Below are 15,673 nucleotides of genomic sequence, written 5' to 3'. Positions count from 1 at the left end.
GGGTTAGCAACCCCCGGGGGGAGGTTAGGGTTAGGCACCCCCCAGGGGACTTAGGTTTAGGTGGCGGGGAAGGGGGGGGTTAGGTTTAGGCACGGGGGAGAGGTTAGGGTTAGGCACCCTTAAGGAGGATTAGGGTTAGGGGGTAGAATTAGGTTAGTTTATACTTACCTTTAGGACGATCGGGATTTCCTCCTCTGTCGGGCTGCCGCTGCCGGGATTTGAACCGCCGGCCATGACCCATCACTACGCCCTTTTGTAGTTACCTTTAGAAAGACATTCCTAAGGTTTTATGTTGCTAACATATGATTTGCATGGGAAAGCTGTAACCTGTCGGGGCTATTGGTGGTGATATGCCATTTCTTTACTGTTAAAGCTTTTTGATAAATATGTAATAAAGCCCTAAGACTTATTTAGAAGAAGGACAGAGGTGTTTAATAGCATGGAGCAGAGATGTGAAGCTCGTGTCAAACTGCTGCAGGAATTTGTTGTCTCAAATGCAATATGAAATGAAGTCCATACATGATCCATTTTTACTTTTTGGTTGTATTTTATATAACCTATTTTTGAAATGATGCCTGTTTAGCAGGAGGTGCATGGATCTGATCAAAAAGATGGGTGTGCAAGGTTAGAATCTGCTGTTAAAAGGATATGGATAGACGGGTCATTCCTGGCTAATTGTGGACAGGTCACACTAATTCCCCTAGTATTACACCCAAATGCAAAATAAAGATCTAGTTTTGAAAGAAAAGATTTTAAAATGAGCTTCAAGTGGCGAAGGTCCATTTACTTTCAGTAGGATGACTTCTGTACCCTACTGGTGCATTTGATGTCAGTAAACGCATTTATACGGTCACAAACATCCATATGGGCAGCACAGACGGTGTAATGGTTAGCGTTACTGCTTCACAGCACTGAGGTCGTTGGTTCGATACCCACTACGGCCCTAACTGTGTGGAGTTTGTATATTCTCCCTGTGCTTGCGTGGGTTTCCTCCGGGTACTCCGGTTTCCTCCCACACTCCAAAAATATACTGGTAGGTTAATTGGCTCCTAGCAAAATTACCCCTAGTGTGTATATGTGTGTGTGTGTGTGTGTGTGTGTGATACGGAATATAGAGTGTAAGCTCCACTGGGGCAGGGACTGATGTGAATGGCCAAATATTCTCTGTAAAGCGCTGCGGAAAATGTGTGCGCTATATAAATAACTGGTAATAAATAAATAATAAATAAATAAATATACCGGTAATAAAACTAATCAAATACACAAATTAGAGAGACGTAATAAAGACAGTTTTGATATCATCCCACGATAATAAGACATATAGGGGCCTATTCATCATCACTTAATTTTCACAATAGCAGGTGAAAATGCACATTTTCACCTGCAATTGTGAAAATTCAATTATCGGGCCATTCATCAAGAAGTTAAAGAAGGAGATATCACAGTTATCTCCTACTTACCTTCCTCTCGTGGAATGGCCCGCTATCCCCATACACTAGTATGGGGACAGTATTCATCAAGCTCCGAAAATATTTTATATTCGGAGATTGACTTCAGGAGCATTCGCCATCTTCAGATGGCGAATGCTCCTGCTCCAGCATCGCAACCCGCTTCTTCCCTATGGGAAGAAGGTCCGGGTTGTTCCTTCCGCCGGACATCGGGGCTCTTGTGCGCATGCGTGACCTGTAGGTCACGCATGCGCACTCCCATCCCTGCTCTGACAGGAGCAATTAAAGGATTCACTTCTCCAAAAAGGAGCAGTGAAGCCGCTCGCGAGAACAGCTGATTTTGCATCAGCTGTCACCGCGCCGGAGCAATGATGAGTTGCTCCGGCAGCCGCGGTGAGTTAGGATGTTAATTATCGGACCCCGATAATTAACATGATGAATAGGCCCCATAGGCGTGAATAAACAATATACAAAGGGACATTTATTTTAAGGAGATAGTTTTAGGGGTTAATCCAATTAGCCATGGGGTTTGTCACGTGGGGAAAAGCTCTGGGATTTATGCTTGAAGCTATTTAAGTATAAAACTGCGTGTTAAAGCCCATCAGAATCTCCCCCCGAAAGTGGTAGTAGATTGAACTTCAATGCGATGCACCTTGCTGCGCTGTTCAACCTTTGTGCAGAGAAAGAAAATATTGCTCCTCTACATATACAGTATGAATTTTTTGCAAGTGACCTTTAGAGACCCTGACTGACAGCTGCCATAATAAACTTTTCAATGAGTATAATACAGTAAGGAGAAGAGAGATTGCTGATAGAATAAAAGTGGGTCACATTAATTTCAACTTCAGCAAGGAATGCAGTTGCTAATACGCACGCAATTGGCCGATTGTTGCGTTCTGCGCATGCATATGCATCACAGTGCGCGAAGCGGCTTGCAGGGGCGTGCATAAATTAGCCACTGCAATACCATATGCAGCCTGAAGCCGCATAGCGTGCGCTGCAGTAAACAATTCCTGAGTAAGGTCTGATCTGCCTTTACTGTGCGTGAGGCTTCAATGGAACTCGATTGTACCGATTTTTTCGTAGTCTTGGATGTATTTTGTTACATATCAAACTCTAAAGGTGCCCACACACTGTCAGATATTTTGCACGATTTGCTGATTTCGACACATCGAAATGACAAAATCTGCAAAATATGTGCAAATCATGAGTGTCCACTGAGCGATAACGATTCGATGTCCAGTCACGCGGGTCGGTATTCCTTACTTCAGATCTTACCAACTGCAGGTACGATCTGCCAATCTCTTTAACGATGCACTGGAAACCGTTAAGGATGCACAATAGGTCGTTAGTAGATTGTTTGTTAAAATGAATACTTTATGCATGATATTGTTTGTTCAGGACTGCCAGGGAGCCGCCTGGGAAATCATTAAAGACATTGCATCGTTTCCGAGTCATTCAGTGTCTGGGCACCTTTATTTCCCAAAAGTTTAAAAGCAGAGAAGATAGAGGTGTTGGTTATTCACTTCCCACTGTGACATTTAGTTCTTAGAAAGTAAATAAATTTTTATGGCATTTAAGTATAGTCATAAAGAATAATTCAAATTTGTCTAATTTATTGTATACATTATTTGGAAATTATTCTTTGGTACGGTATACAGTATACATTCCTCTGTAAAATTCAATATTAATTTAAATAGTAAAAACATTGTACAATCGGCAATTAAAAAACACTTTCTTACCTCTCCGGTATCTGTCCAGGTTAGTGCTGAGGTCCGCTCGTGCTGTGCATCTCTACCGGATAGCACAGAGGGGGTCATTCAGACCCGCTCGCGAGCAAAGGACGCTCGCAAGCGGGTCGATGTTGTGCGAACGCGCATGCGCACGACGGAGGGGGCTCTGTTGTGCGCATGCGCGAGACCCGGCGAGCGACGAGGAATACGTCGCTCGGAGTCTCGCACCAAAGGGGGCGTGCTGTCGATGGTGAGTGACAGCATGCCCCCTCTGGTGGGCGTGCCGGGGGCGTGGCTGCCAGACGGAGGGGTTCCCATGGGAACGCCTACCGTCTGAAGCCGGCCCCACTGACATCAGTAATGATGTCAGTGGGAGTGATTTTGGCTCTGATAGAGCCAAAATCACTCCTGGGCTTGCGGCAGCGAGACCCTACCGCAGGGTCTCGTCGCAAGCCCGATGGACGCGATGGTCTTGACCATCGCGACCATCTTTTTGGCCGTTCGCATATGCTGTGGGTGTGCAGCGCAGCCTTCTATTCCTCCAGTATAGCCTCTCAAGCCTGCAACTGTTGCTAAACTCCAATCAGCTCCTAACTGTCATGTCACAGGCTACGTTTGAAGAATGAAAGTTTGGACCTAAGCCTGTTGTATGTTTTTTCTTGCATGCTGCCTACCCTTACCCTGGTTTGTGAAACACACACACACACACACACACACACACACACACACACACACACACACACACACACACACACACACACACACACACACACACACACACACACACACTATTCTGTTTGCCTTTTTGAACCTGATAATTGTGATGTTTATGTTTGGTGGCCATTTGTTATCTTGTATTTACTCTGTGTAGTATTCAGTGTATCTTTGTATGCACCAATCATTATATAAATATATACTGTACTACAGCACTATAAGACCTCAGGGCAATTAAGTACTGATGAACATATAGATGCTGCTATGATCGAAGTTCAGATACAGTGCTGCAGGTTTAATTGGAAGCTAGTGGCATACATTACAATATGAAATTAGTTTAAAAAAAAAAAAAAAACCTTTCACAAGGGTAAACACCTAAATAGTTTTTGATGATTATAGAGCTTCTTCCAAATTCTAAAGTTCCAAAGCCGGGTATGGTTACCACTGGGTATAGCCGGCAGTAGCCATCACTATTGTTCTCTAATGATAGCTTTTCCATGCAACAAATGGGGAAACTATTTAGCACTACTTAAGAAGGACAGCGGTGGTACATGTGCTCCCATGCTGTCGTCATCTCAGAATGGTGATAACGGATACAATAAACCAGAAAAAAGTTTTATTTTTAAATAAAGCATTGTTTCATTAAAAAATATATTTTAATATACTTTTAATATCTTTTTAATTTTTAAATTTTGTATTTTTTTGTGAACCTTGGCCTCAAAGCCTAAAATTGGGCAATACATGGTCACACATCCATAGATGTGTCTCTGCCAGTCTGGAGATGCTTTAAGTCACTGCTTACTGTTGGGATGGGAAGTATTGCAGAGGAGACCAGTATAGCTCAGCTGCACAGGCAATTTTCTATTTTGTTAAATAGGCCCAAAAAAGATTTTTTATCAATGATACATAGGGCTCTATTTACTACAATCCGCATATTGAATGCAGATTGTAGTGTTCTATAAACGACTGAATTCGGATTGCGAATTCAGGCAATATCACAGGGATTTACTACAAATCCCTTGCAGGGACAGAGCTTGCGATAAAGCTCGGCCCCTGCGAATTCCCTTTGGAGCCTTATCACGGTATTTTTGCAAAAAATACAGTGACTAAGTGCCCACGCATGCGCCGACCAACCGCCGCTGCTACCCCCCCGGTGCTAAGCCCAACCCCTGGTGCTAAACCCCGCCCCCCACTATCAGGGACCTCCCGTGACCCCCCTCTCCCTTAATTACACTTACCTGCATTCTCCGGGTCTCCAGTGATGTTCTCCATTCCTCCGGTCAGGTGATCTCCCATACTGCACTGGGACCCGATCACCTGATGACCGGGCAGCAGTGCACTATGGGAGACCAGCTGACCGGAGGGGAGTCATCACCGGAGGCCCGACCACCGGTCCCTGCAGTCAGGTAAGTAATTTTTTTTTTTACTATTTTTTTTTCTTTTTTTTTTACAGTAATCAGCTTGCGGTCTGTTTAGACCACACAGCTGATTACTGGGACCGACTCCCGGCTCTGCTCTCCCCGTTAGAGCAGGGCAGGAGTCCGGTAACCCGGGGGAGACCCTGGATAACGCCACCTCCAGGTGGCGTTATTATCACAGGGCTTTCCCGATATTTTTTCACATTTTATTTTTAGTAACTCTGGTCGGATCACATTTCCCATTACAGTTATGGGAAATGCGATCTGCTTTACTAAAAATAAGTGATACTTAGGGGTTGGAGTAGAATTTTACGAATTCTACTCCAGTTGCCCTGTAATAACTATAGGTGATACTAAAATAATGTGAAAAGGGTGTGAAAACACCCTTTTTCACTTTATTTTAGTCAAAATAATGTTTATAAATACAGCCCATAGGCTCCATAAGTATTTGTTAACACAGAAAAGCAACGCTACTGAATTGTGGTTATACGTAATGGTATTTATAAGTAGATGTTATCAATTTGGTGCATAACATCAGTATTATATACCATTCTCTACAGCAAGGGAACCAGATAATTACAATTTTTGTTTTGCATTTTTCTTTCATTAAAATGCTAAAATTAGCATCCTAAAATGGGCATTTGAAACATTTCTTTTTGTGTCAATCCTAGACACAAATACTGCAGTTAGCACATAATACTTTGTGTGATAACATCAATAATAGTTTTCATTGGTCACTCATTGTCACCACTTCATCTACTTAGAAAAGTCTTAAAATATTCTAAACTGATTTCCTAGTGTAAACATTTTACATCATTCATTAGTCATAGTTTAAAGCCAAAATCAATACAGGTTCCATTATTTGATCTGTTTTTTTTTCCATGTCACTGAATGTGTCCACACTTGTGCAGTAATACAATAGTTGTACTGTAATACAACATTTCTTAAAAGGAAATGTAATCAATGTTGACATGTATTATACAGTGGAATGAGAGCCAGATTAACAACAGAGCAGCTGGGGTGACCACACACATAGCTACATCACCAGCAAGGGGGCACTGAGACATACGGTATGTGAACTGGGGTTCCTGAGTTGTATAATGTGAACTGAGGGAACTAAAATGTGTTTAACACATTTTTGATGCTGGGAGTATTTAAACATTCTACCTTTTAATAATGCTGGCTGAGCTGTGGCTGATGTTACCGAAGTATACACAGGCCTGTGAGGTATTACGGATGTGAGAAAGCGGTAGTGGGCGTCTCTATGCTGGCTGAACTGTGGCTGATGTTACCGATGTATACACAGGCCTGTGAGGTATTACGATGTGAGAAAGCGTTAGTGGGCGTGTCTATGCTGGCTGAGCTGTGGCTGATGTTACCGAAGTATACACAGGCCTGTGAGGTATTACGGATGTGAGAAAGCGGTAGTGGGCGTCTCTATGCTGGCTGAGCTGTGGCTGATGTTACCGATGTATACACAGGCCTGTGAGGTATTACGGATGTGAGAAAGCGTTAGTGGGCGTCTCTATGCTGGCTGAGCTGTGGCTGATGTTACCGATGCATACACAGGCCTATGAGGTATTACGGATGTGAGAAAGCGTTAGTGGGCGTGTCTATGCTGGCTGAGCTGTGGCTGATGTTACCGAAGTATACACAGGCCTGTGAGGTATTACGGATGTGAGAAAGCGGTAGTGGGCGTCTCTATGCTGGCTGAGCTGTGGCTGATGTTACCGATGTATACACAGGCCTGTGAGGTATTACGGATGTGAGAAAGTGGTAGTGGGCGTCTCTATGCTGGCTGAGCTGTTCCAAACATTAGTATATTTTCACAGCAGAACTGCATGCGTCATCGCAGCTGTGATCTCAATAGTGATATAGTGAATCAGGTCCAATAAGTCTTTTAGTGGGTTCTATAATAGCATATTCTCATAGTTCTGGCTGCTATATTATTGGCACTATTACATATTGTAGCTAAGAAGTACTTTGTGAAATATGTTGGTATCATGGTTGTTTTTTTGTGTCTGGTGTTTGTAGAGTCTATACTAAAATCATAACATAACTGTGCCTAGTTTTCAGCTACAATTCCTGCTTTTAAACTTTGACTTTGTCTATTGACTGTACAACAGACGTCATTCTCTGTAAACTGGGTTTTTATTGGTTCCTATTTGCTTTATTTTATTGTGCTAAACTAGAACTTAGGCAACATTCATTTAGATGATTTTTAGCCTTTTTTCAGCTTTGCAAACAACCAGATGAGCAAAGCAACGGTTAGAGCACATCACAATTTGTGGAGAAACAGGCTGTTATGCAAAGGCTCGAAATTCCAGTGATACAAACTGTGGTACAGTTTGGATATTCTAAGGGAAAAGTCTGGATGGAACAAAAAACAATTGGGGAATTCCAGGCAGAAGAATATAATAAAGGGGATTCCATGTAGAATCCTAAAGCCAAATTGTGATGGAAAAAATAGTAAATTATATGCCAAAATCTGTAATAAGGGGAATATTCTGTGGAATAGTTTTGTAATTGTCGCTTACCAATGCTAACTTTATAACTCTGACATTCAATCAATCTATATTCTCCTTACGTACAGTGTATGTATGTGTATATATATATATATATATTAGGGATGTGCAGGCTCGGTTCTACTCGGTTCCGTTCGGTTCTTTTTACCGGATCTTATTGGGTTTCAGCTGTCACGAGTTTTGGATAGCCAATAAGGTTCGGTAAAAAGAACCGAACGGAACCGAGTAGAACCGAGCCTGCACATCCCTAATATATATATATATATATATCACAGGGGCTCTGCACTCACTATAATAACTAATAATAATGTTAAACAGTGGGGTTTTGGTTCATGAATTGATCAATGCATTTAAGCTTGCAGCCCTTGTCAAGGGGCCCACTTTACTGTCCCTAATCTATTGCTCAGAATTATAACATGGAAATAGCTATCACATTAGTGTTATACTCAGGTATGCTATCTGATTTAAAGCTCACAGCAACTTTGCTTGTAAAGGTGAGACAGTGATCTAGCACACCTGTTGCAAAACACCTAGGAAAACAGCTGACACAAGCTAGATTAAATAGGTTAAAAGGGGTGCATGAGAAAATGTGATCACAAAAAGATTAATTACAATTTTATTTCATTTTTATATATATATCTATATATAGTCCAGATTGATCGGCACTCCTATACCTCTGTAGAACAGTTGCAAAAGGTGCTCGTCATGAAGTAATATAAAAACACAGAAAACTGGCACTCATTATCAATTATAAATGTATGTAAATTAGGGGTGTGCACCGGCCACTTTTCGTGTTTTGTGTTTTGGTTTTGGATCTGGATCTTTCTTCGTGTTTTGGATCTGGATTGATTTTGCCAAAACCACCCTTCCGTGTTTTGGGTTCTGGATCTGTATTTTTTTGAAAAAAAGCATAAAAACAGCTAAAATCACAGAATTTGTAGGTTTTTCTGCTCCTATGCTATTATTAACCTCAATAACATAATTTCCACTCATTTCCAGTCTATTCTGAACACCTCACAATAGTGTTTTTATGTCCAAAAGGTTGCACCGAGGTAGCTGAATGACTATGCTAAGCGACACGAGTGGGCGGCACAAACACGTGACCCATCTAGGCGTGATACTGCAGTGGCAGACAGGATGGCAGTTTGAAAAACTAGGCCCCAAACTGTACATAATGCAAAGAAAAAAAAGAGGTGCAAGATGGAATTGTCCTTGGGCCCTCCCACCCACCCTTATGTTGTATAAACAGGACATGCACACTTTAACAAACCAATCATTTCAGCGCCAGGGTCTGCCACACAACTGTGGCTGAAATGATTGGTTTGTTTGGGCCCCCACAAAACAAGCTGGCAATTAATCTGTCCCTGCACAAACTGGCTCTACGGAGGCAAGATGTCATCCTCATCCTCCTCATCCACCGATTCCTCACCCTCTTCAGTGTGTACATCCTCATCCTCACAGAGTATTAACTCGTCCCCACTGGAATCCACCACCACAGGTCCCTCTGTACGTTCTGGAGGCTGGTCTCCCTGGAAGAGCTGATAATTCATTTTGATGAACATCATCTTCTCCACATTCTGTGGAAGCAACCTCCTACGCCTTTCGCTGACAAGGTTCCCGGCTGCACTAAACACTCTTTCGGAGTACACACTGGAGGGGGGACAACTCAGGTAAAATAGAGCCAGTTTGTACAGGGGCCTCCAAATTGCCTCTTTTTCCTGCCAGTACAGGTATGGACTGTCTGACATGCCTACTTGGATGCTGTCACCGATGTAATCCTCCACCATTCTGTCAATGGTGACAGTATCATATGCAGTGACAGTAGACATGTCAGAAATTGTTGCCAGGTCCTTCAGTCCGGACCAGATGTCCAAACTTGGTCCTGCCTGCCCTGCATCACCGTCAGCAGGTTGCTTAGGATACCTAAGTTTTTTCCTGGCAGCCCCAGTTGCGGGAGAAAATGAAGAAGGAGCTGTTGACGTGTCACGTTCCGCTTCAGCTGACAGTGTGTTCACCAGCAGGTCTTTGCACCTCTGCAGGCTTGTGTCGGCCGGAAAGAGAGACACCACATAGGCTTTAAACCTAGGATCGAGCACGGTGGCCAAAATGTAGTGGTCTGATTTCAACAGATTGACCACCCTGGAATCCTGGCAAAGCGAATGAAGGGCTTCATCCACAAGTCCCACATGCCAAGCGGAATCGCTCCGTCTTAGCTCCTCCTTCACTTTCTCCAGCTGCTTCTGCAAAAGCCTGATGAGGGGAATGACCTGACTCAAGCTGGCAGTGTCTGAACTGACTTCATGTGTGACAAGTTCGAAGGGCTGGAGAACATTGCACAACACGGAAATCATTCTCCACTGCGCTTGAGTCAGGTGCATACCCCCTCCTTTGCCTATGTCATAGGTGGATGTATAGGCTTGTATGGCCTTTTGCTGCTCCTCCATCCTCTGAAGCATATAGAGGGTTGAGTTCCACCGTGTCACAACCTCTTGCTTCAGGTGATGGCGGGACAGGTTCAAGAGTGTTTGCTGGCGCTCCAGTCTTCGGCACGCAGTCGCTGAAAGGCGAAAGTGGCCAGAAATTTTTCGGGCCACCCAAAGCGTCTCCTTCACGCCCCTGTCGCTTTTCAGAAAATTCTGCACCACCAAGTTTATTGTGTGAGCAAAACATGGGACGTGCTGGAATTTGCCCAGATGTAATGCCCACACAATATTGGTGGCGTTGTCAGATATCACAAATCCCCAGGAGAGTCTAAGTGGGGTAAGCCACTGGGCGATGATTTCCCTCAGTTTCTCTAAGAGGTTGTCGGCGGTGTGCCTCTTACTGAAACCGGTGATACACAGCGTAGCCTGCCTTGGAACGAGCTGGCGTTTCTGAGATGCTGCTACTGGTGACGCTGCTGCTGTTGCTGCGTAAGGTGATACATCTACCCAGTGGGCTGTCACAGTCATATTGTCCTTAGTCTGCCCTGATCCACTTGTCCACATGTCCGTGGTTAAGTGGACATTGGGTACAACGGCATTTTTCAGGACACTGAGGACACTTTTTCTGACGTTTCTGTACAGTCTCGGTATCGCCTGCCTAGTGAAGTGGAATCTAGACGGGATTTGGAACCGGGGACACACTACCTCCATCAATTGTCTAAATCCCACTGCACTAATGGCGGATACCGGACGCACGTCTAACACCAACATAGCAGTCAAGGCCTCAGTTATACGTTTTGCTTCAGGATGACTGCTGTCGTACTTCATCCTCCTCGCTAAGGACTGTTGGAGGGTCAATTGTTTACTAAAAGTAGTGGTGTTCCTACTTCCTCTCTGGGATGATGAACGACTCCCAGCAGCAGCAACAGCAGCAGCGGCAGCAGGAGGCGTAGCAATGCAGGATCCTCCGGAGGAATCCCGGATAGGAGAGTCAGTCATGCCAGTGACATGGCCTGCAGGACTACTTCCGATCCTGACTAAGGAGGAAATTGACGAGGAGGGAGTTGACGGTGTGGTTTGCAGGCGCTTGGATACAACAGGACAACGGGATTTAGGTGTCCCTGGACTGCTTACGGTCTTAGCCAAAGTTTCTGAACTTGACAGTAACTTATTATGAACACGCTGCAGGTGCCATATAAGGGAGGATGTTCCTAGGTGGTTAACGTCCCTACCCCTACTTATTCCACCTTTACATATGGTACTTATGGCAAGACAGTTGTTGTCCGGATTTGGATAGAAATATTGCCAGACCAAAGAGGTGGAATGTTTGGTCTTCTGCCCAGGCATGACCGTGATGGGCTTTTTCATCCCACGGACAACAACTGTCTCCCCTGGAGCCTGATTTAAACAAACCACATCACCATCAGAATCCTCCTCGCCAACTTCCTCCTCAGCGCCAGCTACACCAGTATCCTCATCCTGTTGTGCTTCAACAGTGACATCTTCAATTTGCATATCAGCAAGTGGACTGTGGGTGCTCCTTTCAGCACTTGCAGGGGGTGTGCAACCACCACACTAGGACTCTCCTTGGGGATTTGTGATATCTTCTTAGAAAGCACAGTTCTTCGTTGTGCTTTTGCCAGCTTAACTCTTTTGATTTTTTTAGTGGGAGGAGGGCTTCCATCATCATGTGAAGCTGAACCACTAGTCATGGAACATACTAGGGATCGACCTTAGCCGTTCCTTGCCACTCCGTGTCGTAAATGGCATATTGGCAAGTTTACGTTTCTTTTCAGATGATTTAAATGTTTTTTTCAAGGTCATTTTCCTGAACTTTGTCATTTGGGATTGTATGTGCCCTCTACTATGACATTGGGCATCGGCCTTGGCAGACGACGTTGATGGCATGTTATCGTCTATGTCATGACTAGTGGCAGCAGCTTCAGCACTAGGAGGAAGTGGTTCTTGATCTTTCTCTATTTTATTTTTATCGGAGAAAGTTTGGTCCTCCATTTATGTTATATCGATTTGATATATACGTGCGGCTAAACACAGAAAATATTTCTTTATTATTGCTGGAGAGTAGTGCACTTTGTGGGTTACACCACCCTTTAAGAAATGAGCCAGCCTGCTCTTTACTTATGGGACACAGGTGCACGCTTGGCGCTGCTCCTTTGTTGATGCACGTGCGGCTACTGCGCACACAATTCACAAACACAGAAAAAATATTTTGTTATTTGGTTTGAAGTGTACTTTGGGGGTTACAGCACCCTTTAACGGTCAAGCCAGCCGGCCCTTTACTTATGACACAGGCGCACGCTTGGCACTACTTTGTTGATGCACGTGCGGCTACTGCGCACACAATTCACAAACACAGAAAAAATATTTTGTTATTTGGTTTGGAGTGTACTTTGGGGGTTACAGCACCCTTTATTGGTCAAGCCAGCCGGCCCTTTACTTATGACACAGGCGCACGCTTGGCACTACTTTGTTGATGCACGTGCGGCTACTGCGCACACAATTCACAAACACAGAAAAAATATTTTGTTATTTGGTTTGGAGTGTACTTTGGGGGTTACAGCACCCTTTAATGGTCAAGCCAGCTGGCCCTTTACTTATGACACAGGCGCACGCTTGGCACTACTTTGTTGATGCACGTGCGGCTACTGCGCACACAATTCACAAACACAGAAAAAATATTTTGTTATTTGGTTTGGAGTGTACTTTGGGGGTTACAGCACCCTTTAACGGTCAAGCCAGCTGGCCCTTTACTTATGACACAGGCGCACGCTTGGCACTACTTTGTTGATGCACGTGCGGCTACTGCGCACACAATTCACAAACACAGAAAAATTTTTTTTTTGGTTTGGACTGGAGTGTACTTTGGGGGTTACAGCACCCTTTAACGGTCAAGCCAGCCGGCCCTTTACTTATGACACAGGCGCACGCTTGGCACTACTTTGTTGATGCACGTGCGGCTACTGCGCACACAATTCACAAACACAGAAAATATTTTTTTTTTGGTTTGGATTGGAGTGTACTTTGGGGGTTACAGCACCCTTTAACGGTCAAGCCAGCTGGCCCTTTACTTATGACACAGGCACACGCTTGGCACTACTTTGTTGATGCACGTGCAGCTACTGCGCACACAATTCACAAACACAGAAAAAATATTTTGTTATTTGGTTTGGAGTGTACTTTGGGGGTTACAGCACCCTTTGACGGTCAAGCCAGCTGGCCCTTTACTTATGACACAGGCGCACGCTTGGCACTACTTTGTTGATGCACGTGCAGCTACTGCGCACACAATTCACAAACACAGAAAATATATATTTTTTTGGTTTGGACTGGAGTGTACTTTGGGGGTTACAGCACCCTTTAACGGTCAAGCCAGCCGGCCCTTTACTTATGACACAGGCGCACGCTTGGCACTACTTTGTTGATGCACGTGCGGCTACTGCGCACACAATTCACAAACACAGAAAAAATATTTTGTTATTTGGTTTGGAGTGTACTTTGGGGGTTACAGCACCCTTTGACGGTCAAGCCAGCCGACCCTTTACTTATGACACAGGCGCACGCTTGGCACTACTTTGTTGATGCACGTGCGGCTACTGCGCACACAATTCACAAACACAGAAAAAATATTATTTTTTTAGCACTTGGGGGGAGCACCCCTGATGGACAGAGCACCCCCTGGACAACACTACAGCACCCATTTAGGACTGGGACACTGCACAGGACTTTGGAGTGGACACAGCCCCTATGGAGAACTGACTGCACAACACAGTCCAGCCAGCCCCTATGGACTTTGAAGTAGTGGACACAGCCCCTATTAACAACAACAGCACAGCACAACACAGCCAGCCCCTATGGACTTTGAAGTAGTGGACAACAGCAGCACAGCGCAGCACAGTACAGCACAACACTACTCTGCACTACACTACACTACACAGCCCAGCCAGCCCTAACTCCCACCCTCCCTCTTCACTGTCCACAGCCGAGTGAGAAAATGGCGCCGACGCGGGTACCTTATATAGGATCCAAAACCCGCGAGACCCGGAAGGCGGGATGATGACGTTTTGCCTCGATTTCAGATCCGAGTCAGGCGGGAAAAGTCGAGCCTGACTCGGATCTGACTCGGATCGGGGGAGCTCGGGGGGGTTCGGATTTCAGAAATCCGAACCCGCTCACCCCTAATGTAAATATATATACATACACACACTATGTAGACAAAAGTGATTGGACACACTCGCGCACACGAAATACATACCATGCATACAATTGTACACGAGTTCCAAATGGCCACTAATGTGGAGGTTTCGACAAGAACAATTCATAGGGAGGCCCATGCACTTGTAGTTGTACAGAAACAATGAATGTTTTTATCAAGACGACAATGCCACCTGTCATGTTTCCAGGCCGACGCTGGATGTATACAGAAATTCGATAACCCGGATGGACTGGCCAGCTCAGAGTCCAGGTCTTAACCCCATTGAGAACTGCTGGGACAAATTGGAGCTACGGGTGCGTTCTAGGCCGACTCGACCCTTTTCAGTGTCACAGTTGGTCGCTGTTCGTACGGCGGAATGGCAAAACATACCACCTGCTGTTGTCCAGGAACTTGTGGACAGTTTGCCAAGAAGGGTGTCTGCAGTTATTACTGCACATGGTGGACCTACAAAGCACTGACATCAATAAAATCTTGTTAAGGTATATATATATATATAACAGCATGGCAGGATGAAGTGCTACATGGGGGGCCTGGGGCTTAAAATGTTCATGGGCCTATACTGGGAAGGGGAGGAGGTGCGACCAGTGCTGTGTGGGCAAGGCCACATGGGTGTGTACTCCCCCTAAACCATTAGCCCCACTGGTGGTGGAAGTAACACTGTGTGAATACGCAGTGTCAGCTTTCCCAGGAGAAGTCTTGCACAGACGTGAAAGACTTCTACAATATGCCGGGGATATAACTTGCAGGGACAGCAGTTACCGCAACCGCTGTTACTGCAAATTCCCCTTGGCACATAGCAGGGATATTTTCATTGAAATAAAAAATATCCACTGCGATATGGAACCTTAATAATAACAGCAGTTCCACAATTATAAATACATTGGCCCTTTAGATACAGTAACTTTGCTTTGATGTTTCAAGATTCCAATTTATTACCACTTGCATTGTTGAATAGTAAATGTTAATTGGCAAATATTAAAAACCCAGATTCAAAAACCCAGTGTAGTACTGCAAACCTATAAACATGTGTAAGATATAGGAAGAGATATACAACTGAAAGCTCTATACATTGTAAACTTTATCAACGTTATATTTAAAAACCAACTCAATTTCAATCTGTAGGGTAGAGTGCAAATTTAAGTTAAGTATTAAACATATTGCTGTATAAAATACCAGTA

Source organism: Taudactylus pleione, unplaced genomic scaffold (genome assembly GCF_031769625.1).
Source record: "Taudactylus pleione unplaced genomic scaffold, aTauple2 ptg000792l, whole genome shotgun sequence".
Taxonomy (NCBI): domain Eukaryota; kingdom Metazoa; phylum Chordata; class Amphibia; order Anura; family Myobatrachidae; genus Taudactylus; species Taudactylus pleione.
The sequence above is the reverse complement of the archived record's forward strand: the minus strand, read 5'-3'. Positions refer to the sequence as shown.